Source organism: Rhinolophus sinicus, linkage group LG04 (assembly GCF_036562045.2).
Source record: "Rhinolophus sinicus isolate RSC01 linkage group LG04, ASM3656204v1, whole genome shotgun sequence".
NCBI lineage: Eukaryota > Metazoa > Chordata > Mammalia > Chiroptera > Rhinolophidae > Rhinolophus > Rhinolophus sinicus.
Window position 1 is genome coordinate 171,280,872 of NC_133754.1, and position 24,046 is coordinate 171,304,917.

At 43.6% G+C, this 24,046-nt stretch overlaps 1 protein-coding gene across 19 annotated transcripts in view; it reads left to right on the forward strand.

Annotated features, from left to right (window-relative positions):
• The window catches only part of ZNF618 (zinc finger protein 618), a 170,021-nt gene that overhangs the window by 58,000 nt on the left and 87,975 nt on the right, over positions 1-24,046 (forward strand). The gene's annotated exons all lie outside the window — the stretch shown is intronic.

The window sequence follows — 24,046 nt, forward strand, 5'->3', positions numbered from 1 at the left end:
AGGTTACATGCATCATTTTAGGAGCTAAAGTGGGAGCCGCCGGTCCAGTGGCAAGTCCAGGAGAGGACATGACTGATGCCCTCTGGGCAGTTTCCCACAAGGCTACCTTGGGGGTGAGAGTTATTTGCAGGGTTGGAAGCACCACCTGCTTTCTCTCTACCTGGCTCTGGAAAACCCAGTACTGTGCCTTGAGCATGTGTTTGTCGCTTCACCCCAGGGAAGAAGCACTGTCCCAGGACTGGAGTTGGAAACCTTGAATTTGAATCTCCTATGCTGGCTGTGTGACCTTTGAACAAAGAGCTCTTCCTGGGCCTCTGTGTTGCTTCTGAAAAAAGAAGGGGGCATGGGGGCCTATGTGAAGTCCCCTTAACCTCTCTTCTGCCCCTTCCCCCCAGCCAGTCTTAATTGGTTTCATCCGTAATTGTGGCTGGATATTCATTTGTCTGGACCACAAGCTCTTTGAGGACTGGGTGAAGTCTCTGATTCCCAACTGTGTCCCCAGGACCTGGCACATAATAGCTGCTCAACAAGTGTTTGCTGCATGGATCAGAGTCATGCTTACTTGCAGCTCTGAGCACTCTCACCGGAGGGAGACTCAGCTGTTGCTGCAGAAGCAGATTGGGCCTGCTCTGCCTAACATCTCAGGGAAGGGGATGGTTGGCTTGAAAGCACAGGCTAAAGATTCTTTCTCTTCCAGGCGAAGCTTCTCACACAGAACCTGGCACACTGTGTGCTCGATAGAAAAGGTGGTGCAGCTTGGTAGCCAGGGACCAAGGCTCTGAGCCTTCATTATCTCAGCTTGAAAACAGGACTAGAGAAAGCCACCTCATGCTGGTAGTGTGAGGATTAAATAAAATAAGTGACATGCATACTATAGTGACAATAAAATGAGGTAATTAAAAAAAATGTGTAGTGTTGAAAGAGTGAACCTTCTAGAATCTAGTGAATCTTCTAGAACCTTCTAGAGTCTACCTGCTCCTGGCTTTTCTTCAGTTTGCTATGTGGGAATTGCAAAGAACTGGGGACCTTCTGCTATGAACGCATAGAAGGACAGGAATTGGTGCAGAATTTGGAGTCTGGGAGGTGTCCTGGGCCTCTGACCAAAGTTTTCTCTCCGAACCTCATGTATGTGCTGGGAATAGTAGAACCTATATCATTGGGTTGTTTATAAGGATCAGTTGAGATAATATGTGTATAAAAGCTTAGAACAGAACCTGGCATATTGGTATTATTTTTTTTGTCATTGTTTTACTTTCTGGTTTCTGAAGATGCTTAGAAATATCTCTATTCCAATATTATTATTATTATTTTTAATTCACCTATATTTATTTAGTATTCTTTAAGTGTTTTTCTTTCCTGCTTAGCTATCTAATCCATCTGGCATTTATTTTTATGTATTTTCCAGGTGTCTCACTCTTATCTATTTATAAATTTTATTTATTTGTTTTTGCCACATCTGATTTAATTTAATAAAACTTTACAGAGTTGAAATCCCCTTCCCCAGTTACAATCCCCTTCCTCTCCAGAGGTAACAACAATCTAGAATTTGATGTTTATAATTCTCAGACATGTTTTATAATGATTCGGTATATGAATTAAATCACAACTTTCCCAAGGGATATTGCAACTTAACGTGTGTTTTTTTTAAAAACTTACTTTAGTGTAATTTCAAGTTTATAGAAAAGTGGTAAGACTAGTACAGATAATTCGTATGTCACTTTCACACAAATTCCCTCAATGTTAACATTTCCCATATTTGCTTTCCCTCTCCCTCACTTTCTTCCCCTTCTCTCCTCCCTTTTCCTTTCCCCGCAACTCTATAAAATTCTTTTTCTAAACCATTTGAGACAAAATTGCAGGCGTGATATACCCCCTTTACCCTTAAATACTTCAGGTTGTACTTCCTACTTGTATAACCACAGCTCAGTGACCAAAATCAGGAAATTAACACTGATGGAGTACTATTAGCAAATCTACAGACTTTATTCCAATTTCACCATCTGTTCCAACATGTCCTTTATAGGAAAGAAAATCCCGGATCACAAGCTGTCACCAGCTGTCCTGTCCTGTTAGTCTCTTTACATCTCAATCAGTTCTTCAGTCTTTCTTTTGTCTTTTATGACCTTGACATCTTTTTTTAAGTATGGGCTGGTGATTTTGTAGAATGTTCTTGGACTTGGGTGTGTCTGATGTTTCCTTATTATTGAACGCAGGTTAAGCAGTTTTTGCGAGAGTACCCAGAAGTGATGCTGTGGCCTTCTCAGTGCATCTTATTAGGAGGCATTATTACTATTGAAAAATCTATCCTTTTCCCACGATTTGAAACAACACAATTTTCTAAATCTCATACATATATGGGTCTGCCTCTGGACTTCTTATTCTTTTAAATTGATCAGTTTACCTAATTCTGGGCCATTTCCCCCCCAGCTGTTTAATTACTGTACCTTCAATCTATATTAAGTTTACTTCTTGGTGTTTTATAGTTTGTGTTACTCATGGGAATGGTGTTTTTCCTCCCATTATATTTTCTAATTGATTATAGATGTCACTGATTATAGATGTCACTGATTGTAGATGTCACTGATTATAGGAGAGCCACTGATTTGTGAATATTTATCCTGTATCTGGTTATTTTGCTGAATTCTAATCTAATAGTTTTTCAGATGAATTTTCAGAATCCAAAAATTCTCTTGGATTTTTTTAAATGTAGAGAATATCTGTAAATAATGGCAGGTTTGTCTCATCCTTTCCAATACTTACTTATACTTGTTTCTTTTTTCCAGTCTTTTACATTGGCAAGGATTTCCAGAATAATTTTGAACAATATGGAAGTGATTGAGCATTCTTGGTTATTTCTGACTTTAATGGAGTAGCTCTGGCATTATATTAAGTGTTTGAAGGAGGTTCTGGAGAGACACTTTATGTGGAGGTTTTAAAAAATTCCTAGTGAATTGATCATTTAAAAAAAAATCTCAAACTACCCCAGACGACCGAGGTTGAAGTTTAATTTTGGAGTTGCATTACTTTTGTAATTTAGTGCCATGTTTTAATTTAAGTAGGAATTTTTGATCTGTGTTTATGTAAGATTTATGTATAAATTTCTCTTTATTAAATTATCCTTGCCCAGTTTTATTAGGACTATGTTGGCATTGTAGCCAGAATTGGGATACGCCCCTCACCTCAATGATTTAGAAAACACAGATATAATCTGTTTATTGAAGATTAGGTAGAATTTGCCAGTAATACTGTTTGAGCATTCCCAAGAATTTTATAATTCAAATTTCTTCCTCTGATTGGTCTGTTCAGGTTTTCTATTTCCTCTTGAGTCAATTTTGGGTGAATTTCATTATTTAGAAACTAATCTATTTTGTATACATTGTCAAGTATATAAATATCTATTTAAAAATATATATAACCTTTCTTTCCCTCCCTCCTTCCTTTTGTCCCTCCTGATTCTTTAGTTTTAGCCACCTACTCATTTGTTAATATTTTAAATTTATTTTTATTTTCTTGGCCAGACACATTGGGGGAGGGGCTATTTTATTGGTAATTTCAAAGAACTTAGTGCCCTTGCTTTTATTATCAAATCTTTTGTTTTCTGTTTCTTTAACTTCTGATTATTTTTTGTTCATTTTCTACTTTCTTTTGGTTTATTTGGATTTTTTTCCTTCACTTCTTTGTGTGAGTGCTTTGGAAGTATCCCAGAGGTTTTGCTATATAGTACCCTCATTGTTCATAGACTCTTATTGTCCATTTTTAGACAGTCTGCAGTTTATTTTAATTTCTTTAAAAAAAAAAAACTTCTCTAAATAACTTTCGGGTTACATTTCCACATGATTAAATTTTTTGTGGCTCTCTTTTTGTTTAATTTTTAGTTTTATTGCTTCGTGGTGAGAGAATATGGCCTGTGTGATTTCTAATTAAAAAAAAATTGTTGAGATTTTCTTTGTGGCCAATCATATGATCAGTTTGTAATTGTTCTAGGAATTTTTGAAAATATGTGCATTGTTTTATATGTGCATATGAAAATATATCAAACTGGCTAATTGTTTTTCAAGTCCTTTATTGCCTATTTTTTTTTTTTTAATCCTTACTGTTCTCTCCATTACTGGGAAGTGTACTGCATTCTCCTATTATAACTCATTGTTTTTCCCATTTCTCCTTGTATTTTCAACAAGTTTTGCTCCATGTATTTCATGGCTATGCAGAAGTTTATTACTGCATATTCTTGTAGTGGTTGAACTTTATATCAATTAAAGTCCTTTTGTCTTTTGTAATTCTTTTTCTTTTTTTGCAGTCTGTTACCATTTGGGCTTTTTACTGACATATGAGTATGCCTGGGGTCATTTTGTTAATCCCTTATTTTTTAAAAAAACCTTTTTGGTTTAAAATTATTTAAGACTTCATAAGGAGTTGGAGATACAAACAGTTTCCATATCCCCTTTCCCGCAACTTTCCTCATTGATAACATCTTACATAATTCTAGCCTTTTGGGTCTTTTGTTTTAGCTCCTGGCCTACCCTGCATCCCCCTTCCTCATTTGTGATACCCTTTTTTTTAATCGGGGAATTTGTACTCTTATACCACCCATGTTTATTGTGATTAAGTTTCAGCTTGTTTTCTGCCGCCTTGTTTTGCTTTTGGTGTTCCCTGATGTTTATTCTTCCTGCTTATTGTTGGGTTGCCAAAGTTTTCTTTAGTCTCTCCTTTTGTTTATTTCGATTTATTTTCTTCCTTCCCCTACTGGATTGGAAGACATAATCCTACTTCTCATTTCTTAGTTATGCTTAAATTTTTAACAAACATATTTGAACTTGGGCAAGATAAATTAGTATCTCTGCCTCCAAACTCCTCCTCCCCAAAACACACACAAATATTTGTCCTTGAAATATAATTTTCTTATCCTCCATAATCAGTTCTTGGGTGTTATGATATCGAATTTTATTTCCAGCTTTAAAAATAATCTACATTATGTTTTTTGGGAATTATGTAAGAACGTCATTGAGCTTCACAGGTATATTTTCAACCATTGTTTAGAGTTAACTTCATTTTATTGGGTTTCTTTCTCTTTTAAAATTCTGTCTGATGTCTTATCTCTTGGATTCATTTTCCTTAATGTTTTTCAGAAAAGGTGCTGGGGTGTCCCCAGAATCTTTGTCTGTCTGAAGAGGTCATTATTTTTCCTCACACTTGAGTGATGGATTGGTTTGTGATTGAGTTCTAGGTTCAAATTCCTTTCTATTTATTTTTTTTAAATTAAATTTATTGGAGTGACAATGGTTAGTAAAATTACATAGGTTTCAAGTGTACAAGTCTGTAATACATCATCTATATATCACATTGAGTGTTCACCACGCAGTTTTCTTTCTGTCACCATATATTTGACCCCCTTTAAAACTCTTCTCCTACCCTCCACCCCCTTACCTTCTAGTAACCACTAAACTGTTGTCTGTGTCTGTGAGGTTTTGTTTCTTTCTTTGTCTGTTCCTTTGTTGCTTTCAGTTTTATATCCCACATATCAGTGAGTCATATAGTTCTTAACTTTTTCTGTCTGACTTATTTCGCTTAGCATAATAATCTCAAGATCCATCCACATTGTTGCAAATGGCACTATTTCATCTTTTCTTATGGAAGAGTAGTATTCATTGTGTATATACACCACATCTTTATCCAATCATCTATCGAAGGACACTATCAAAGTCCTTTTTCACAGAACCTTGTAACTATTGCGCTGTTGTCTTCTGGCCCTTGATCTTGCAAATGAGAAGTCTAATGCTAGACTGAGTCTTCTTTCTCTATAGGTTTTTTCCCCCTCTATGGAAGTATATTGGATTCTTTTTTGTTATTGGAGTTGGGAAATTTTATCAGGCTGTATCTGGGTTTCTTGTTTCATTCTTCTTCTTCAGTACTTAGATCTTTTGCTCTGAAAACTCCAGCCTTTATTTCTGTTCTGTGCTCTGGAGAGATGAGTCAATATTGGGTCCATGGTGGGTCTCCAGAATAGAGAGGCAGTGAAGCCCTGGCAGCCAGATTGCTTGGGGTGCAAGTGCAGCTGGACAGCTGGTTAACCCTCTCCGAGCCTTATATTTCTCATCTGGAAAAGGCAGGTGAGAACCGTTCCTACCACATAGGGTTGTTGGAAGATAAAATAGGACCCACTAGCAAAGCATTTAGGACAGTGTCTGGTGCAGAATAAGTTTTCATTAATAGGAACTGCTCTTTCTATAATTCCTTGGAGGTATCAGAAATGGAGGAAAGAGTGGGCTTCTGAGCTGGATGTTGAAGGATAGGACCTTCTCTGATCCTCAGTCTCCTTATTCAAAATGATGGAACTTGATAAGTTCGTTGGTATAGTTCTCGTGTTCTCTCTCTCTCTCTCTCAATTTCACACAGAGAAATGGCTTGATGGGAAATAATTTCTCACTCCTGAATCTTAAATCTGGTCTTTTCTCCCCCTTTCTCCTTTTTCTCTCCCTACTCCTGCAGTCAGTGTCTCTTTCTCTCCCTCCCTCTTCCCCTCCCTCCCTCTTCCCCTCCCTCCCTCTTCCCCTCCCTCCCTCTTCCCCTCCCTCCTTCCCTTTTCTTCTCCTCTCCTCCTCTATTTTGTCTCTTATTTACATTGCATTTGGTCTTTCTGGTTAATGTGACTATTGAAGGCAGGATCTGGGGATCAAAGAGCCTTTAATTTGCCAAAGAGAAAGGACTGCAGCCTTGCCTACCTGAGCCTGGTTTGATGGAATAAATGAAATAAATTGAAAAAAAAATTATCCTTGTGCACGATCTGTAGCTGGCGTATCCTTTGATGCCTCCTCTGTATCTGTTGTCACTCTACTGGGCTATAAACTCAACTCTGTGTCCCCAGGTCCTGCATTCAGTAGCTGCTCAGGAAATGCTTATGGAGCCAGTGCTCTATTTTTCCTGCATGGAGAGAGATGATTGCTTCTCACTTCACTGGGCAGGTCCCTTTGCATTTGTTGTTTTACAAAAGATTTTATTTGTGTTGAATGACAGTCAGTTCTTTCAGGAAAACTAGAAGAACTGGTTTAGGACCATTGTGAAACTTCATTTTAATAGCAACAAGACAGGACTCTGGCAACTTCAAAAAGGGCAATCAAGAAATTCTTGTTTGCTCAACAGAAAAAGCTATTTAGGGTGGTTACATGGGTTCAAAGTCACTCCAAACTCCATATAACTTTCAACTTCTAATGATTTTTTTTTTGCCTCTTAGGTAATTGGTGAAAGTGTAATTTATTTAGAGGGGTGTTCTAGCTTGGTTTTGCTAAGTTGACTGTCCCAGCTGCATCTGGAAACATCACCAGAAGAAGTCCCACTGGGGAGGAGACAAGGGTAGGGTGTGAGTCCAGTATGTTCTCTCTCCTCTTGGCATGGTTCACCAAGCAAACATTGCTGAGCATCTTTTCTGCCCGGCACTGATGAGACGGGAGAAAAGCAGGACACGATCCTTGCCATCAAATGGCTCAGTGTCCGGTGGAGGAAGCAAGATGGGAATGCATGATTGCAGTAGAGTGTGGTAAGTGTGAACTGCTCTCCATCCAGGAGACCTGGAGGGGTTAGGACAGCTGGAGGCTGGGAGAACAGACTTGGATGAGGAGGAGCGAGCTATGAGTGAGAGCAGGGTGCTCTGGGCAACAGTTACCGCGCATGTGGTGGCTCCAAAGCATGTGGGATATCCGTAGGCTGAGTGCAGCTGGAGTGCAGGGCGCGTCTGTATAGGGCACAGACCCACATGCAGTAGAACTGGGGAGCTCCTCTATTCCGTCTCAGGGGAGCCATTGCCACTCAACTATAGCTGATCGTGGCCATGTCAGAACATAGGCCCAGTGTAGCCAGATCTTCCAGTTTTTTTTAAAGAGAAACTTTAAATTTTGAGTTCTACGTAAAATTTCCTAAATTTCAAATTAGGGCAACCAATCATAAAAAATTTTTAAATGTGGAACCCCACCCCCAAACAAAACCAAAACCATTCCAGGCCACTAGTTTGTGACACTTGTTTAGGGTGTGGAGAGAAATGAGGAAGAAGAGAGACTCAGGCCCTCCTGACCTGGTTTTGACTGTATCCCATCCATTGCCAATGTTAGGAAAGAACTTGGCCCTGAACTTTGAAACAAAGTTCGGAAGGCTCTGGATAGGATCATCCCTTGACCACACTTGACTGTGATTCAGAGGGTGGGAGTCAAAAGGGTTTTCAGTTTTTAGGTTTTTCTCCTTGTAACTTTTTAAACATTCCCCTCCCCCCCTGCTAAATCTGGATGGGGAATATGATGGTGATTGTCGGGACTGGGTTGCCTCTTAGAACCTCCAGCCTCACCAAGCCTCCTGTGCTGCTGCCCTGCACAGTTCTGATTCCATGTGGAATTTCTACGATTTCCACCCTCCTGGAGGATGGGGTGAAGGCCCGATGAATACACACTCTTGGGCTTCAACTAGCCACAATAGCCATGAATGCCCATCCACCAAAGTAGATGAATAAATATTTAAATTTTTTTCTTTTTAAATCCATAACACAGAGATATCCAATAGAAATATAATGCACGCCACATATGTAACTTTAAATTTTCTAATAGCCACAGTAAAAAAAACAAACCAAAAAACAGGTGAAATGAATGTTAATAACATATGTAACTCAATATCTGCAAAATGTTATCAGTTCAACAGGTAATCAATATAAACATTCTTAAGCTGTTGTACATTTTTTTATTTCATATGAAGCCTTTGAAATCGGTGTGTATTTTCCACCTATAACACATCTCACTTTGGACCAGTCACATAAAGGTTCAGTAGCCGCATGTGGCTGGTGGCAACTGTATTGGACAGTGTGGGTCTAACAGGTGCATAAAAAAGGTGACATTCCACAGATAGAAAAGAGTACAGTAAAGCCTTCTTATCCCCGGTGTCGCTTTCCATGTTTTCAGTTATCCGTGGTCAACCACAGTCTGAAAATATTAAATTGAAAATTCCAGAAATAAACAGTTCATAAGTTTTAAACTGTGCACTGTTCTGAGTAGTATGATGAAATCTCACACCGTCCCGCTGCATCCTGCCTGGGACATGAATCACCCCTTTGTCTAGCGTATCCACGCTGTATGTCAAGTACAATAAGATATTTTGAGAGAGAGAGTGAGAGAGAGAGAGACAGAGACCACATTCACATACCCTTAATTACAGTATATTGTTATAATTGTTCTATTTTATATTGTTCCTCATTTATAAATTTAACTTTATTATAGGCATGTATAGGAAGAAACATAGTCTATATTGGGTTAAGTACTAGCTGTGGTTTCAGGCATCTACTAGGGGGTCTTGGAACGTATCCCCTGTGGATAAGGGGCGACTGCTATATACAGGCCAGCCATGAACCACTTATTGAAAAGGATATATTGAATCATGCTTCTCCTCTGCTTGAGCCTTGGTCAGCTCTCCATTCATCTCAGGATGGAATTCCGCCGGTTTTGTCCTCTGTCCAGCCCCATCTCACAGCCTCCCTCCCTCCCTCTGCCCCACCAGGCTGACCTTCTCTTTCTTCCTCAGACCTCCCAGGCACCTTCTAGCCTCTGAGCCCTCATGGATCCTGTTCCCATGGCCTCCCTTTCTCTTCCCCTGGCTTATGGCCAAACCATTTTTCAGGTTAAATACTAATTTTTCAGGGAGGTGTTTCCTGATCCACCTGTCCCTAACTCCAGGCTAGATTACTGTTCCATTTGATGCTGTCTTGGGGAGAAAGTGGTCTCTTTCTTCTCAGCACCTACCACAATTATAATTATCTAGTTATCAGTGAGATAATCATCTAGCATGTCTCTTTCGCATCAGAGTGTGTGCTCCAAGAAAGCAAGGAGCATGAATGCTTTGTTTGCTTGTTTTATCCACAGTGCTCATATAGTGGCTGCAGAAAATAGGTGATCAATAAATATGAGATGAATGATGCAGGGCTGAGATTCGGTCTTGTAGAGTAATCGGGGCCCATGGGAGCCCCAGAGGACTCAGACACCTAGCAGTGAAGCCAGAGGGTCAGCCCCTGTGGCCAGTGCTGAATCTTCTGCTATTTCATCAGCAGAATCAGCCTCTCCCTGTTTCTCTCTTGACTGGCTTTCAGTTGCCTGTAAATTATATTTTTGGTGGCTGTTAATAAAAATACAGGGCTGGGGAAAAAAAAAAAGACTTCTCCTAATAGAATTTTATTAAATGGCACTAGTTTAAAAATGTCTCGTAAAAAGTTAATTAATTTGGGATTTGGGGATGAAAGGCGTGATATAAATGTCAGTTATTATTATTACAATTTCAGCCTCACGCTTATGCTCTTGATCCAGCCCCTGATCTGGAGTTTCTCCTACACCCGGGGACTGGCAGCTCCGCTGAAATGCCAGAGGCAAATTTGAGCTTTGGGGCCTCACTGGGGACAGAGGGGACTTTGCCAAGGTAGGCTGTCTTGCGTTTTTATCTAGGATAAGGCAAGACCTTGAGAGGTAGCTTCACTGACACAAGGCTGGGAGGTAGTCTGAGCAGGATGGTCTGGGGTGCTCTGGGGAGCTCTCAGCCAAGGTAGTGAGGAACATCAAGGTCAGGTGCCTAGCCTGATCCTGGTGGCAGAATCCTGAGATAGTTGAGCTGTCAGGGCTCTGAGAGATTAGAGCCCACTCTCATTTAACAGACAGGGAAACTGAGTTTGAAGAGGGGGTGGTGGCTCGCCTAACCCAAGATCGCATAGCAGGTTAATTAAATTTATGGATAAAAAGGCAGTGAAAGCAATTAGTGATGTGGGGAAAACCTTCCAAAAAAAAAAAAGCGACTGAGGCAAATTATAGGTGACAAGTCTAGAAACAGTTTTCCAAGGAAACAGGGTGTCCGGGGACTTCGTGTGAGTTCACAGAGACAGATAGCCCTTTGCTCCTTCAAGACGTCCCACCGTCATTCCCCTAATTGCAGACATGGTACCTAGAGGGAAGGCCTCCAGACCTGACCCATTGTGTAATTACTTATGGAAGGTGGGGGGCAAGCTGGGATGTTAATCATCCCACAGCCCCTTATGTCCCATACTGATTATGGGCCAAGGAGTGAGGATCTCTGCCCTTCAGTTTCCTCATCTCTGAAGTGGGCTATGAAAATACCCCTTGCAGGGTGTGGTGGGGACCGGGGGTGGGAGCGCGTGTGCTTATGTGCTGTGCAAATGGCAGTGCGCAAGCTGGGGGTCTCCATGTCTTGGATGGAGCTATACTCACCGAGCTGAAAGGGAGACCAGCGGCTGGTCATCAGGGGAACCTTACTGGACGCCTGTTCTCGCTCCAGGATTCCTGACCAGGCTGACCAGGCACTCCTTGTTTCCAGTGGTAGAGCTCACCCACTTCTTTCCAGCAGCCCAGCCATTCTGTTTTGCGTGGCACTGGGAAGGCCTGCCTCCTGCTGTCTATGGCTCTTTTGTCTTGGTTCTGTTTCGAGGATTACATCGACAGCGTCCCTCTTCTCCCCTTCCAAGCGACCACTGTTTTCCCGCACCGCCCTTCACTTAGATCATGGAGGTAGAGGACCTGGTTCAGAGGAGGAGCTCAGGGAAGGTTTGAGGAAGGAAGGAAGGAGGGAGGGAGGGAGGAAGGGAGGGAGGGAGGGAGGAAGGAAGGAAGGAAGGAAGGAAAGAAGGAAGGAAGGAAGGAAAGAAAGAAGGAAGGAAGGAAGGAAATGTCTCTGGCTCTCCGGACAAAGGCTCTGTCCTGGGGTCTTTTAATGAATCCTTATCCACTCGTTGGTTGGACTTATCCAGGGGACTTGGGAATCAGCACTGGAATTGGACCTGGGCTGCTCTCCTTGAACAAGATGCTTCATCTCAATAGTTCTTCGTTTCCTCATCTGGACAATTAAGGTACGGAGTACCTACCCCGCGATGTAACTGTCAGGATCAAAAGCTGATGTGTGTAAAGTACTTGGCACTCGGCTGTGCACGTGGTGAGCGCTCAGATGGTGCCCACAATAGTACACGTGACATTGCCCACATTGCAAGTTCCTTGGTGCCTTGTCACTTAAATCCCCAAAGTCCAGCACAGGGCTTGACACATAGACTCCTAGAACCTTCCAGTTCCCATGGCCACGTACCTTTTCTGATCATTAAGTGACTGTTGAACTGAGGTGAAGTGACTTGAGAGTCGGCCTGTGTTTCGAAGCTCAGGGTGAGGCCCTGTTTGGGCCCAGGTCTTTCATGTTTCTCTGGCTGCTTTTCTGCGGCTGCAATAGCCTTGATGTGTAGGCTTCCAAGCAGGTACGAGGTCTCCCAGGTTTTAAAGTGTGAAAGCAGCCGATAATTGTCTCAACTAGAAAAACAAGTGCCACATCTCTATTTTTATGTTTTATTATAAATAAAACTTTTACTCTCTAACCGCCCACCCCCTCCTCCAAAGAAAACCACAGCTGTCTCAGACTTTTGAAGGCCTTTTTAATTGAAGGCCTGGAAGAATGTGGGGGAGAAGGGTGAGTCCAGGATGTCCCGTTGGTTGCCATCTTGTTGCTCTTGACAGAGCATCAGAATATCAGAATGGCAGCTTGCTTTGCCCTCGGTCGATGGCAGAGCTGGGCAGGTCGAGTGGAAGGAGATGCTGTTAGCCTCTCTATGAACAGAGCAGTCTCCCCCGCCCCTCACTTTTATTGGATTTCAATGAGTCTTTCTGCTCTGGGTCATATGTGCACTGCAACCTCATAAATGGCGCGGTGGAATTTTTGCTCCCTTTGTACTGAGGGCCTCGAGCACCCTCCCTCGCCACTGTCAACTCTGAGTGGCGAAAATGCAGAAAACCCAGCCGAACTCATTTCTCCCAGGCAGCTCTGAGATTTGGAATATGACAGTTCTGCTTAAAGGCACAAAGTAGTCAAAAGGCCAGACCAGGGAGGAAAGCAGAGAGGGCTTTTCTAAACTCCATGGCACCTGAGTGGCCATCTTTGCCTGGAAGCCCAAACCTTCACATTTTGTGGAATGTTTCAGGGCCCTAAAGAGAATTGCTGAGGGCCCCCACGCCTCACAGCTTTGCAGTTGCCAGATCAGAGGAGGGATCCAAGGAGGCCTGTGGCTGTGGGAATTGGAAGGTTCTGGAAGCAACCAGGAGGTCCCCTCCTCTGACCTGAAGCTAAGATGTTTCAGACCAAACTTACTGGATTAAAAGGATATACGTCTTTTCATCAGACCCACCTGATAGTTGCCAGTTAAGTGCCCACTCTGTGCTGTTCATCTCTGCGTAATTTAGAGTACCCACTATGTTCCAATATTGTGCTAGGAGCCAACTCTGCTGGGGTGAGCAGGTGGGAGTCCCTGACATTGTGCAGTTAATGGTGCAATGACTTCAGAAGGTAGGGCCCTCCTGCAGATGAGAGGTGCGTACATAGGGTCAGATCTGTTTGATGGAGTTATTGTCTCTGTACTTAGGGAAACGTCCTGCTTTCCTGCATTTTGGGCCCGGGTTGGGAGGACCTATGGGATGATCCTATTCCCCACTTCTCCCCAAGATGGGAAACTTAGACAGTGGGGCAGTTGATCTCGGCCTATTTTTTGACCTCAAGGTGGCAAAGATTAGGCTTGAATGCAGGATCCCCAGCCCTCCGCCCCCAGTCCAGTTGTTGTGCTTGTATGAAATGGGATGATGGATGGAGGAGAAGGTCCTGGAACATGGAAAGGCCACTGTGGTGGCCATTATTTCCCACGAGATTGCCTTGCTTTTGACTTTGCATTGGAGCTTCACATTTCCCACATGGAGGTAGCATTTGGTTACTACTGCAAATTGCTACCTGTAATTGAAAAAAAGTAATTAGAGAAGGAGCATTTCCATTGCCGCCCACTCATGAGGATTGGCTCTTCAGGGCGGAAGTCCCCATAACTCAAGGAGTCAGTGGCTAGAAGGTGGGAAGGATCCTCTGATGTAAAAAGAACCTTTTTCCCCCCTCACTGTCCCTGCAGACCCCTGTCCTCTCTATGGTCTGGGGACGGGAGTCCTTGGTACAGTCCCCCAAAGGCATTTGGTTCTTCTTGAGCTTGGTTCCCCTGTATCCGCATCCAGCCTGAATGCCTCTGTTGTCAAGGTGGTCACTATCTCTCCGTCGTCCTCTTGCCCTGGAGGAGAATGTTCCTGTTCATCCTGAGCTCAGAGCTGCCTCCCTCTAATTTCTGTCCCCAGAGCCGTGTGCTCCCCCCTGCTCAGGCCCATCCTTCCAGAGTGACAGGCAGGCCTCTGGCCCCACACAGCCCAGCTCTGTCAGCCACCACCACCCTTACTCCGCCTGGGAAAATACTGCCCGCCAATGTGTAAGTGTGTCACTGCCAATAATAGTGCAAAGGCTCCAAATCCGAGGGCCTTCCTAGGATCCTTTCCTGATTAATTAGGTCAGCGTCTCCAAAATCAATTTCTAGTGAAGTCGCGCCGCCTGGTAGCGCCGTTCCGGGCCCAGCCAAGCGAGGGAGTTGGCGGGGACGCAATTCCCTGGCCCCTGGCGCCAGTCAGGCCTCGACTCTACCTGGGAAGAAAGTACCATTACGCTATCTTCTGTGATTATCCTGACTTTTTTCTTTTCTCTGCCCTCCCCCTCAAATCTTCTATTAAACCCCCGTAGATCCTGCTTCAAACAAGCAATTAGAGTAACAACGTAATTATATCCCTCAATGCTAATTGTAACTGGTTTAGGGGAAAAACAAAAAGAAAGAGGCTTCAAAATCTCTGGAAACTAAAGCAGCTGCTGTAATTTCCAGGTATTTCTTGTCCCTGTGTGTTTCTTTGAGAGCCCTGGAGGGCTGGTGTCTTTGCAGTTGCCCAGGTCACCCTTAGGACAAACGTGGACCTGTCTCCACTCTCCCGAGCATGTGCTTGTGGCACTCCTGTGCTTCTGTGGTTTCCGATCCGTCTCGCTTTCATTTCTCTGACTCGACTTCAACCACTTTTATCCTCTTAGAGCTGGTGAGAAAAGAATGAACAGGCAAAGAGGTTAAAGGTGTTGGGGGAAACTCCATCCCCTCCAGTTCTTGTCAAAGCTCCATTAGCCCCTCAGCAATGGGCTGCTGGTCCATGCGATTCTCCTTCGGGGAGGCTGGGGAAGGCTGGGCAGAGCTGGATCTGGTCCCAGGGTTTGAGCCTGTTGTCTGGCAAGGATGCCGCAGGAAGACATCTCCTGCCACCCCGCCCATTCTCCGCGTTTCCCAGGCTTAGTCTCTGGGCCAGGCCCTGTGCTTGCTGACCAAGCCTTGTTCCCTGCCTGAGGGCACCCCGTGGCCTAGGGAAGGTGGCAGGCAGGTAGGTAGTTGAGCAGTGGGACCGTTGGGAAGAGTGTACATTACATGAGGTCTTACTCTGCCTTGGTGGCCAGGGGGAGATGAGAGGTGGAGTAGGGCAGAGGAGTGATGGCGAGAAGTTTCCTGGTGGAAGTGATGTCTAGGATGAGACTTGACCGAAGGATGGGCAGCAGAGTTACCCAGTCAGTGAGCGAGGGAGTAGGTACAGGAGCCCTGGTGTGGCCGAAGCATTAGGTGTGAGGATTGTGTTGGTGGCAGCTGAGAAGGAGTGTGATTTTTACCTTGGCAGAAAAAGGGGAGCCTGTGAAGGATTTAAACGGGAATGGCAGGGTCACACTTCTATCTCAGAGAGACCAAACAGGCTGTAGGTGGGGGCTCTTGGAGTGAAGGACCTTGATTGGAGACAGAAAAGCCTGCTGGGAGGCTTTTGAAGGAAGCCTGGGTGATTTTTTGAGTGCTGATTGCTTGAATATCGACCTGCCATGATGGGGATGGATGAGCTGTGTGACTTTGAGATGGTTACTTAACTTCTCTGAGCCACCCTTTCCTTACCAGTTAAAGTGAGGGTAGCCATGTTTACCTTTCCATGCTGTAGGGGGCATATAAGAAATAAAGTCTGTAAAGATTCTAGCTCAGTGCTTCATGTAGAGTAGACATCAAAGAGGTACTTTTGAATAGGGAGCATGTACCAGGGTGGCCTGCAGCACTTTTTCTAAAATACACAACCCGTCTTCTATGGACTAACATTTCCAGAGGAGGAGAACTCAGGTACTTAAGTGGTGATGGATTCCTGTAGGGAACCCTAGCAGAACATGGTGGCTTTTCAGTTATCATGACTTTTCCCATCTTTGGCCTCAAGTCCCAAACCTTGTCCTCATGCCTTAGAACCAGTGTGGTTCTGGCCATTTTTCTTTTCTCAGAAACAGGGTTTCCCAGTTTGATGATTGCATGTGCAGACGATGTAGCCCTCAGGGTAGCTATGACTCATGTCGCCACTTCAAAGCCTGGAGTGGAGTCATTCTCCTCTCTGGGACATCCATGAGGTTGGGACCCCACTTCCTTTCAGTAAAGGTTTTCAAGCTTTCGTGGCACTCAGTTTGGGCCATGCAGTGCCAGGTATTCTGTCCCTGGGTTTGCCATCAGTTATGCAGATGGAACATTTTCATTAAAATTTCCATTAACTGTTTTTTTTTCATTTTTTTTAAGCCAGTGAGCAATTTATAGATTCATTAACTTTTTACTACACGTGTGAAGCCAGAAAAATAATAAAGGAAATGAAATATTTGGTCCGCAACATTTCACTAAAAGATGGTGGCCTTTAAATATGGAGGATGAAAAAGCTGGATAATTAGGGCTGGTCTGAAGAAGTGTTAGGATGGTCTGGGATCTTCCAGAAGGATCCAGAACTAGAATATCCTGGCAAGGAACACCACCTTTTCATCCCCATCTCCCCTGTCTCTTCCTCCCTCATAGCTGATCCATCCTTTTGCTTGTAGGCACTGATTATTTTTTCACCAGATGGCTGTCCATCCTTTGATGACACACCTCCCCTGGGAAGCTCACTGCCTCTAGGCAAACTGTGCCTCTGAGCGTATTTCCTCATACTGTGGTGCACTCTTTCTCATTTCATTTCCTTTTGGGAGAATTAGATATGGCACGATGGTTTATTACATGGACTTCGGGGGCAGACAAGTTTGGGTACACACACTGGCCCTGTTACTTACTAGTTGTGTGATTTGGGGCAAGTAAGTTTACCTCTCTGGGCCTCAATTTCTTTATCTATAAGATCACAATAGTATTAGGAACTCGGGGAAGGCCCAGAGAAGTGACAATATTCTTCGCCATACAGGTAAGTGGTAAAGATAAAATGAGATGGTTTACTGAAGATGCCTGACGTACAGTCACATTCCATACTGACATGCAATCGGATGGCTCATCTCCAAGCATTCTCACTTGGGTCCAGTTCCCTACACCAGCAAGTCACTTAGCTACTCAGAACCTCAGTTTCCCCGGTCATAAAGTAGATGAAGAACCCCTGCCTGGTTAATGAGGATGTAGGATGCATTCAAACACATTTAATGAACCTTTTAGAGTTGCTGGCTCATAATAGTGTCCCAATACACTCCAGTGGTCTGATAGTTATTGTGGTTATGCCTACATACTCGTATAATATAGAAACCTCACTCTCAGGTTCTTCTGTATTCAAAGGGCAACAGGCTGAAAGGTTACCTCTCCCAAGAGCCTCTTGAAAATCTCAGTGCTCGAAGGTAGTCTCCAGGTCATGTTGTTCTGCTCTCAGGTGGAGTTTGAATGCCCTGAGAGCTGAACTTCCCAGTGGATAGGTGTGTACCTGGGTCCAGCTACCATGTCTACTCAAGTGACTGAATCCTTGAGGACAGACTAAATACATGTCTTGTAGAATCACAGGTCTTCAATCTGGGGAAGGATGTCATTGAAGGAAATCACCCTGTCCCGATACCTGACTTTCTAGATGTATAAACTATGGTGAGTTTTTCCTCAAAAGTGATAATGATAGAAAGTTAAGGAGGAAGGAAGAAAAAAAACCATCTGTTTTTGAGCCACCCAGGGCAAATGCTTTTGGAGGTACTATATATGTGCATGTATTATTTGTTTATGTAAAATCATACATATAAATATTTTTTTATTTTTGTTCTTGTCATTTCACTTTAGCACTTAAGCGTTCTTCATGTAGCTCTCTACCATTCATGAGTATCTATTCTAATGGCTTTGTAAGTAGTTATTTGTTGACATTGCTGTGCTTGTAGGTTGTTCCCCAGTTTTTATTATAAATAATGCAATGGACATCTTTGTGCATGAATCCTTTTCCTTCTTTTATGTGATATTCCCAAAGTGGATTACTAGGTCAAAGGATATGAGAGCTGGTAAGGCTGTTGTAACAATGCCAAGTTAAAATCAGAGAAAGGTGGCAGTGGATGTGACAGCTGAGGGCACACAGCTGCTTTGGAGATTCTTGAGGAAGACCCCCATTTGGGATAGTTGACATAGCAGAATGCTGCCTTCTCATCCTGTCTTAGCTGGGGTTGGTAGCTGCTGAGTTGTTTGTTTGCACAAAGACTTTGGCCCAAGCAGTGAGCTGGAGTATGGATTTTTATATGTCCGGCCTAAAACATATTATTTAGTTCCCATAATTGCATAGCCCTACACTCGGCCTGACAAGGGAGCAATATGGTTAACACTTGTGAAAGTCGCGTGCAGATTGTTTTTAAACACATGTGACTTTGCATACGAGTATGTTACCTCCACTCGGGACCTTTACTTCCCCTCTGCACAACAGCCTTTCTGGCTCAAAAGACTGTGCATCAATGAGAAAGCACTGTATTTTATGCACTGAAGATGTCCGTCAGGTCAATCAGGACTGGAGATTCTAGCCTAGTTTTGAATAAAGCGTCTGTGGTTTTCTGGTACAGGGAAGATCAGTGCTTTGGATAAACCTCTGCGTATCGTATGGTATCTTCAAATGTCTCCTCTTAACTGTTCAGTCATTTCACTTTTCTTTCATTTCCCAGTTTTAATTGAATGTAGGCATTTTGTGCTACTTTGGCCATGAAGGTTACTAACTGTTGATGTTGTGGTGAGTTGATTTTTGAAATGAATTTTACAGCAATGTAGAGGTAATGATGATAACAGTGAAGACTGTGGTAGCCATTACTTACGTAGCACTTAGTCTGTGCCAGGCATTCTTCTAAGTGCCTCATTTATTAACTCTTTTAATCACTTAATGATTTCCTTAAATCAATTCATTTCATGAAAGAAAAGCAAGACATGGGGTCTTGGAAAGAGAGACTATAGCCAGGAGAGGGAAGGAACTCAGTATTTGTCTTGGAACAAGACCTGGGTTTGAATCTCAGCCCTGCTAGTACCTAGCAATGTGGGCAGAGTCACTTAACCTCCACTTTATTCTCTGCATTGGTAATCATGACTCCTATCTTAGGAGAATCAGATGAAGCAATGGATGTAAGAATCCCATCAATCACTAAACAAATGTGTGGTATTGATAGAATGTGTTATTTCTACCTTACCCCAGAGTCAGCTCTGGGAACCTGGGTCATCTGTCCCTTTAAGGATGTTGTATAGATGCTCTCAGGTTGCTGGGTTGTGTGGTGAGCACTGGGAATCCAGAGGCACAGCCCCTACCCAGGAAAGATGTATGGTCCAACTGGGAAGACAGGTCATAAAAAGATGACTGAGTGTGCCAGCTGGTTGATCAATACTATTTGAATGGCCCAGGCAATAAGTGCTTTAAGAAAACAGGGGAGGGAGTTCGGCCCTGTGGCTTGGGGGAGGGGGAATGGAGCTTTCAGTGAGGGGGAAGGGCTCTGTCTTTTTTTGTAGAATGTAGTTTGAAACTGAGCCTTTGGCCACAGTCAGGACAAAGAGGTTCACAGGGTTGAATGAATGCTCGTGTCTTATATAATGTGGTTCAAAAAACACCACCATGAAGTTTCAGTGTAAATCTGGAGTAGTGTCCTTGAAGGTGGAAAGTTCTGGGGCCCTAGGAGTGTTTTCCCCTCAACCTGCCCAGCTGGCATCAGACTTTGGTACCACAGAGCCTCTACTTCCCATCCCCATGAACAGAGTGTTCTATATGCTTCCAGAGTGTCCACTGGGTGCTTGGATCTTCTGAGTGATGGGTTAGGGACAACTGTCCTTCCATATAATGAGTTTTCTGTCAATAGTAGATTCTCAGCAAAGGTTGGAAGCAGAAATACACTGGCAGGCCATACTAGCATCCCCTGTATTGGGAGACAAGACTAGATGGCCAGGCTTCCATTTCTTAGACTTTCAGCGCCCTTCCAGCTCTGAGCTGTGACTCTGCTGGGTAGTGTGGAAGAGGATGCAGTTCAAGGGAAGACAGTCCTTGCGTGTGAGGAAGTTACAATCCATATGGGGATGCTGGACTCAAGAGGACCCCTTGGTGAGCTGTGCAGGACACTGCCATCAAGTGGTTGCAGCTCTCCCGCAGTTTCCTGGCCTGAGCTGATCAGCTGTTGGTTTGACCTCACTCAGCTCCATCCCTGTTTTCCCCTGCTGTGCTCTGTATTTCAAGGAACTATATTTCCCAGGCGCCCTTGCTTTCTGGCCTTTGAATAGTTTAGCAAGAAAAATACACAGCAGGCTGATTAGAAGGTGGGAAGAAGGGAAAAGCCCAGGGTATGTCTACCCAACTCATTCTCCGACTCTTTCGTTGTAGCTCCAACCCCTCCCTGTAGGATCCATTCCCATTGGACAGCCCTTGCTGAACAGCCCCGACTTCTGATAACACCTTCTCTTCCCTTTCTCTCCCAGGCCTAGAGGGGTAGCAGGACCTGCCTCATATGCCAATCCTTGGTTCCCTTTTTGTCCTGTTTGACTTATTGGCCTGTTTGTCACCTGTGTACTCAAATGCTCACTATATTAATTTGCCTACATTTTAAAGACCTAGAGTAGCATCTGTTTTTCTGGTCCAGATCCTATAGGACATACCACCCCGATCACGCCCCTTTGAGCATTTGGCTATTCCCACTCTGAATAATTCCATGTAAGCCATTGTAAGATCCTGGCTGCCCTAATGAATTCAGGGTACCAGCTTTTTTATTTTTTTTCCCCTTGCAAAGAAAACAGAATTGTAAAATAATTTCGAAATAGTCTGGCTGTCTAGATTTCTCAGCAGGTGCCCATTGGGATGTGTAGAATTACAATCTTCCTTTTCTTCATGGGCCTCTCATTTTGTAGGAAAATGGGTGACTCCTTCCTTTCCAACTGTGAGAGGAACTATTTTGATTTTTAAAAAATTCATGCAGTCATTCTCCCCCTCCCCCTATTTGCCTGGGCTGTTGATCTTGTGATATATTTATAGAGATTGTGGTTGGCTGACCAGGAGTTATTTTGCAATAGGAATTTGTAAGATTTCTACTTTGAGCATGTGTGACAGACTTGTCTTTCTTTAAAAAGAAAAAATTCCTTTTTAGAATGTCTGCTTTGCCCTTCCATAATAATTTCTCTTTCACAAAGTGAGCCCTGTGTTTTACACACAGTTTTTTTCAGTATTTCTTTGTCTCTGATCTTCTCTCTTCTTTGAGATCTCTTTACTCTAAATTTTAAAAGGCCAGGGCTCCTCTTTCATGTAGAATGTTTTTGCAAATGAGAATGTGGTGACAGGAAAAAGGGTGCTTTGGGGTCAGGAGACCTCAGTTTCTCTATAAAAGGAGGGTGTAGGACTACATTAGAGGGGGCAAGCATGCCATCAAGCCTAGCTTTACCATACTCACTGCAGACATCAGTAATCAACCCCAGCTTTACCACGCTCACTGCAGACATCAGTAATCAATCACAGCACTCTTCCTAGCTGAGCTCTGATGTGGCCCCAGAATCCTTCGCAACACATTGCCCCAGGCAGCCACGACTACTTGATGAGAATTGGCACTGAAAATAAAACCTGTTTGCCGTTTTTGGACCATGGTTCTCTAGGTATTGGCAGTACAATTCCTTTATGTTTTAAACCAGTGTATCTTTATTAAGCCCCTTCTGTATGCAACACAGCTTTGGGTGCTAGGGAGCCACAGAGGATCTGTTTATAAAAAGCTGGCCATGCTCCTAGAACTTGCAGTTTGGTTGGGAGCGAGGCCCCAGAGAGCAGTGACGTCCCCAGGTGTGTTCAGGCACGGACTTGGTCCTCTAGGGGGTTGTCCCTGTGTTCAGGGAAGGCTTTCTGGAGCAGGGCTTGGGATCCAGCTGGTCAGAGTGGACTGTAGTCTAGGCAGTGGGACAGCATGAGCCAAAACAGAAACAACAGAATCAGCAAGTTTCTGAACTTGGAGGGTCCTCAGAGTCCATCTGGTCAACACTCTCCAGTTTATAGCTAGGGAAACTGAAGCTCAGAGAACAATAGCGACTTGCCCGAATTTTAATAAATGATATAGCTAAAGTTTAGTAAATGATAAATCATTTAAATAATGATAAATTTGTATATCTCATTTACTCTGTGCCAGGCATTATTTTGAGAGCTTTATATCTATTAACTAATTTAGTCCTAAGTAACTTGGTGAGGTGAGTACTATAATATTATCCCTATTTGACAGATAAGAAAACTGAGTCTCAAAGGATTAAGTGACTTTACCCAGTGTCACATGGCTCATAAGTTGTGGAGTCAGGGTTTGAACCCAGGCCAGTCCAGCTTCAGAGTCTATGCTGGGAACTACTGTGCCAGGAACTAAATCCTGCTGGAGTGATCAGAATATTGTTTTTTAAAATGTATTTTACTTACCACCATCAATGTAATCATGACATCATCCAGATCTATGGCTCGTGTAGTATTGTTAGCACTAGCTGAGAATGTTTCCAACTTTTAACCTTTTCATCCACCCAGCAGCTGTGTTTTGTGGGGCTTTTTCTCTCTATTTTACATCAGAGGAAACTGAGGCTGAAAGGTGATGTGACTTGAGCCAGGTCACCAAGCTCCTATTGGCACAGACAGAATTTGAACCCAGGACTGCCTGACTCCACACGTCAGAGTTGGAATTTTTCTGAGAGCCTGTCAGTCTAAGAGCCTCATTGGACAGAAGTGCACATGGAGGGCCAGAGATGGCCTGTGTCCACAGTCAGAGGAAAGGGTCCCCAGGCATGGGGGACTGCTGTTTCTCCCTGGGGCTGTCCGGACACTCCAGTGTCCCCTTGGCTTTGGTCCCTTAAAGAGGTTTGAGGAGCAGCCTTTTCCCCTTATTGCCTTACTTAAAAATACCTAAGGAGGTGACTTTTAAAAACCCTGTCCCCCAATTCTGAGTTCACTAATTTGGAGCTTGCAACCCTCTGTATTTATAATAGGATTTTTTTTTCCCCTCATGAAGCAAAAAGTTTTTCCTTATTTTACACCCCCCCACCCCCGCCACTTCCTGCTGATCTGAGGCGAATATTTATCATGTATTTAATGAGTAATCTGAGTCTTGGCTTGGTGAGGCTGTACCAGGACATGGTTTATGGCTGATCTGGTTTTAACTCGCTCCAGGCGGTTTTCCCTGGAGTTTTCTGTAAAATCATAAACCTGGAGAGAGAATTTTTGTGGAATCCAGTCACATGACTTACTCTTTTGTAAATTGAGAGATTAACTGTGTGACTGTAAAGAACTGAGACATTTTTCTTTTTAAAAAAAGAAAACAAACAGAGCAGCATTTATGCACCCAAAGGAGCGTGTCCACTCTTAAAGACAGGGAAAGGCATTCGCCAGGGTCACCCTGCTGGGCCTTGGAGGCAACGTGGCGTAAGGTTTGAGAATACGGACTTGGAATCAGAGCATCTGAGCCTCTTCCCAGCCTCTTCCCAGCCTCTTCCCAGCCTCTTCCCTGCACCCTGTAAAGCTTCTGGGTCTTCGTCTGGATAGCGCTGCTGGGGACAGTCCCTACTGCTTATTGTGGTGGAGATGGTGCACGAAGTGCCTGAGCCCAGGCCTGACACATAGGAGGTGCTCAGTAGATGCTGGTTACTCCAGGATTGCTAGTATTATCCCCACCTGCGGCTCTTTATGCTGGATTAATAATGCAAACTGACACCGTATGGATGTAAAAACCCTGCTCTAAGCATGTGACTGATTGGGTCAGTTAGTCCTCATGACGCTATGATGTGAGCACCAGCATTGCTACCATTTCACAGAGGAACAAACTGAGGCACTGAGAGGTCAAGTCAGTTACCGAGGTCCCTCTAGCAAGTGGCACGATCAGTGACCGCCATCCCTGCTGCTTGTGTCCTTCTTCATGGGTTAGTCTT